The sequence below is a fragment of the Aegilops tauschii genome, chromosome 6, assembly GCF_002575655.3.
Source record: "Aegilops tauschii subsp. strangulata cultivar AL8/78 chromosome 6, Aet v6.0, whole genome shotgun sequence".
Taxonomy (NCBI): Eukaryota; Viridiplantae; Streptophyta; class Magnoliopsida; order Poales; family Poaceae; genus Aegilops; species Aegilops tauschii.
The window spans coordinates 444,002,030-444,006,959 of record NC_053040.3 but is presented as its reverse complement, the minus strand read 5'-3'; positions in this window follow the sequence as shown (position 1 = coordinate 444,006,959).

The window sequence follows — 4,930 nt, the reverse complement described above, 5'->3', positions numbered from 1 at the left end:
CATCGGCAGCTCCATCAGGTCCGGCCATGGCGGCAGCAACGTGCAGCGCCTCGTGACTGAGGCGGGTGAGCTTGGCAATGCAGGCAATGTCTTCGTCGGAGAGCGGCTCATCGAACTTGCGCAGAAGCTTCTCTGCAGCCTTGGCGGTCATCTTCTCCTTGGGATCCAGCAGGCCCAGCTCGCGCACCAGCCTGAGGGTTCCCCGTTGCGCGACTGGCACTGGGGACGGGTTGGCCGCCTGCCTGGCGCTGTGACGAACGGGGGGCGGCTCAGTCCTGGTCTTGCGGGGGGGGGGGGGGGGGCAGACGAACGGCGTACCGGCGCAGCAGGCACCAGCGGTGGCTTTGTTCCTTGGAAAAGATCCTGCGGGGCAGCAGCTGCGGCTACAGGTGCGGCAGCCACGTCGAGCTGCAGGCAGCAGACCTGGCGGGTGACGGCGCCTAGCTGCATCTCGACCACCGTGGGGCGGGCCGGCTCGTTGCAGCTTAGGTGGCCTACCGCTGCAGTTGGGCCCACTAGAGTTGGGCCGAAGACGTCCAGCAGGCCCGTGGTCGCGGCCGTGGCGTTGTTGACTTATCGTTGAATTGCAGGGGCTCAGAAACGGCATCCGCCGCGTGAGCCTCCAGCTCAGCGGCCATGCAGTCGAAAGGGGGGGGGGGGGCGGGAGCGGGATCTTGGCGCCGGCGAAGAAATCCGCAATCGGGTCAGCGATTGGTGGCGCATCGGCAGGCGCCTGGGGGGCAGGGGCCACGTGGCCTGGAGCAGGGCGGCCCCTGCACCCGCTGCACGGCGGCGACCAGAGTTGTGGCGGCCCCAGGAGCTCTCCGAGCGGCGCTGGCCCGGAGGGGAGCGGCTGCGGCGACGCGAGGAGGCCTCCGTCTTCACCACCTTCTCCTTACCCGCATGGCTATGACCGAGGAGGGTGTCTTTCCAAGATCTGCGCCCGCCCCGGTCGTCGCCCTCGTCGTCCTTCCTGCCGCCGCCATGGGCACCGCCGCGGCACCCCATATCCGCCAGCGCGGCGAGTTGACGGCGATGCTGTGGCTCACGCTGGCCGTCCTCCACGCCCTTCTTCCAGGAGCCAGCCGCGATGATGCGCGACATCGGCCTGTCGTCGTCGTCCGAGTCCGAGGACGGCAGGCCGCTCTGAGCGGAGCGAGGCGACCGCGGCTCGTATGGAGTCCAGTCCTCGATGCGATCGACGTGGATGAGGACGTCGTGGCGGCTGGCGGACGGCGGCGCAGCAACGGCTCGGCCGGGCAGCGAGAAGCCCAGCATCTCGTCCACTCTGCCCGCCCCGCGCTGCATCAGCCAGAAGGTGTGCTTGGTCGGGATGAGGCCGACATCCCACACCCAGACCCAGCAGGCGAAGGTCTTGGTGTGGCTGCGCTCGAACGTGCGGCTGTCGAGGCGGTCGACGCGGCAGCCGAGCGCCTCCTCGGCCCCCTCCACAGACCAAAAATGCTGCGGCATCTTCTCGATGACGACTCGGACATGGTAGTTGAAAGGCTGGATCACCGGATGGTCGTCTTCATGCCAGCGCTTGATGAAGAATTTGGCGCCGTCGACCGTCAGGGCGCCCAGCTTGGCCACTTGCTCCTGGTGAATCGGCAGGTCGAAGATGATGAGGTATTCCTCCGGGTCGTGGCAGGTGATCCGCAGCTGGTGCGGCTGGATGCGCAGCCGCGCCTCCAGCTCCTGGCCGACCGCCATGGCAGAGGAGGTCCGCCTGGCGTCCGCCGCCGTGAGCAGCACGGCCTGGCGCTTGAGGACGAAGACGGCGTGCTCCAGGGCAGGGGTGGACATGACCACCTTGCAGCTGTGGCGCGGACGGCGCGCAGGGTCGGCGACGTGGGTACCCTCCATGGCAGACGACGGGGACGCGGCGAAGTTTGGTGGCGGAGTTACGGCAGCAGCAGTAGGGAAGCGAAGCCTATCCCGCACCGGCACCCGAGCCGAGGCCGCGGCGGGGTTACGCTTGGGATTCTGCGGGCACTCCCGGCCGAAGTGGCCGGAAAGGTTGCAGATGATGCAGCAGATCGGGTCCCGGCAGTCCTTCCTACGGTGTTTCTTGCTCAGGCAGCGAAAACACTTCCCCCTGAACTGGCTTAAGAAGGCAGCTCGGCCGGCAGATGCATTGAAGGCTCCACGCCGGCCAAGGAGGGATGGAGAAAAGCGCGGCCTATTGCCCGCAGGGCCGGAGTTGGGGCGCCGGCCTTTCCGGGATGAGACCACAGTCCAACCACGGTCCGGCTCCAGGGAAGGCGAACTGGCGGAGGCCGCAGGCGCGACAACTATGGATTGAAGGCGCGGTCGCTCCAAAAGAGGCAAAGGGATGGGATCCGCAGCAGGATCCGCTGGGCGGAGCAGGGCCGAGGCGGTGGAGCACTCTCCATGAAGTAGGATCCGGCACGGGGATTCGGGATTTCGCGCATTGACATCGCGGGGCAGCTGGGAATCCGGCACCATGGATGGACCGGAGGACGCAGGTGAGGCAGGCGTGGATGCACGCCGGCTACCACTAGCACTAGATCTACGGGAGCGGGGGCGGCCCATGTCTCCAGCTGGAGGCCGCTGACGGAAGGAGCGGTGGCCGCCGCGACCGGAGTGACCAGCGGCGCGTAGGGGCTAGGTTGGGCAGCTCACGGCACGGAGAGAGGTGGCCGCCGCGGCCGGAGCGGCCGGCGGCGCGGGAAGGGGAGGGGCGCTCGAGAGCGACGCGAGACCTCTTCTTGTGGCCGGAAGTGGGGGTGAATGACCATTACCAATGAGAAGAAGTGACCTGACGAGGACCGAGACCGACGGAGATAAACTTGACCTTCATTTTCTGGACAGAAGCGGTGCTCCGGAATCAGAATTGTAATTAGGCAGAACATAACACATGAGTGTGTATGCAACATGTTCAATACTGTGGATGTACACGTCTCTTTCAAGACGTACTAGTTATGCACGAAACATGTTTAGACCTCCTTTGATTCACAGGGATTTTGTAGAAATTTAGAGGATCTAAATCCTTAGGAATCTTTTCATGCGTTGCAGTTTGATTCACATGATTGCAATTCTTTGGAACTTTTCCTTTGAATTCCATTGCATCCTGTTTTGGAGGGAAATTTTCATCCACTCAAGCCATTTCTTAAGAATTTCACCATTTTTCCTATGCTATGAAGCACTCCTTCATCCAAATTTATGTAGGTTTTTAATTCTACGGAATTCAAAAGGACATGGCACTAGTCATATAATTTTTTATTCCAGCGTTGAAAGAATCTTGTGAATCAAAGAGAGACTGAACGATACAGTCCTTCATTCATAACTCCCGAGGTACACATCTACTATTTAAGTGAACGTACCTACAAATACGGTCCCCTTCAGGCTTTGCCGGTGCACCCTTGAATTTGCCTCCCCTGACTGCTGCTTCGGTGGCCATTGACAGATGGAATCCCGGTGCCTCGGCTCCGGCTTGTAGTTTGGGTTAGGGGTATTTAGTCCCCGCAAGGGCGACGCTTAGGCAAATGGCAGTGCTTCATCTTCGAGCTGGTGTTTCAGGCTCTGATCGTCCTCAACTTCACCATCAGGATTAAGTCGACGTAGTTCTGACATAGATTTTTGTCGTCTCCTTGGGACGACGAGGTTAGGATTTCGCGTCATACTTGGACGACGTCGAGATCCGATGTCACACGCTGCAGATTGATTCAATGCTTTAACAGTGATGACTACGGCTCTGGGGTGCCAGTCCTACGGACACCCGCACGGAGGCTTCCGGCTATCGTCTACAAGGTTGCGCCGGCTCTAGTAGGGGAGAGGCAACAACGGCTTGTTCTGTCGATGCTAGTGGTCGTTCAGTGGTCTAGAGAGCAGAGTTTATTTTGTTTTGGGTGCATTGTACTTCCAGTGATCATCTATAATAGATTTGTATCCCTTTCGCAAAAAATTAGACTCTTACTAGTCAACGAGTTTATTTTGTGAATGGTCGAGGTATTGAAGAACATTATGATATTAAATGTTCTCCACTTGTCTTAACACTTGCAAGTTAGTCCAAATCGTGTGCATGTCATGTGCAACTCTAAGTTATACATTAATTTGGCAATTGAGGATGATCATTGATCCGCGAGACATTTTCTGTTGAGAAAATTAATGTGTTTTCCATAAATTAAATTATCATGTATAGCTTTCATCGCTCAACCAATGTTTAAGGTGATTTTATTCTAAACCACAAATACTACGTAGCATTGCATAGTGGCAGTAATCATTGGTCAAGCTCGGCTTCGACCTTATATGTCATATCTTTCCATCATATCATTAATCCAAGTTGGCAATACACTTGCATATCATTCATAATGACCCCCCCCCCCCCCTCGCCAGTTACAACCGTGAATGGACCAAATTTACCGCTTGCTGCTCCTCCATGTCCATGATTGCAATCACAGTGACAACCGTCGTGGAGACACACTCCCCATTCTTGGTTGATGTTTCTATGACCATAGAGCGCATGATCTTAAGCTGAAATTTATGTCGTGTGATTAGCTTTATGCAAGATATACATCCATAGTAGCATCAAAGCATGTGTAAGATGCGAGCTACGCGTGGGAGTGAAGTGGTTGATAGTGGATTCTCGAAACACGGAAATACGAAAAGCTTAAGACTAGATTGTCATGTCCTATTGCATCCTAGTATTACAAAGCTAAAGGAATTTGGATTGAAAATTGTTTGATAGCATAGAGAAAACAATAGAATTCTACTAAGAGATTTCAGTGGATGGAATTGTGATGGGTAACGTTGCATGAAAATCAATAAAAATGACTATGTGATCCTAAACAAAGTAAGTCTCTAGTTTTCTCTAGACCACATTTATTCGATTTTTCAATGCTTAAATTTTCTGTGTTTACATTATTAAATTTATTTTTATTATTTCCTTATTGTTTGCTTTGTTTTC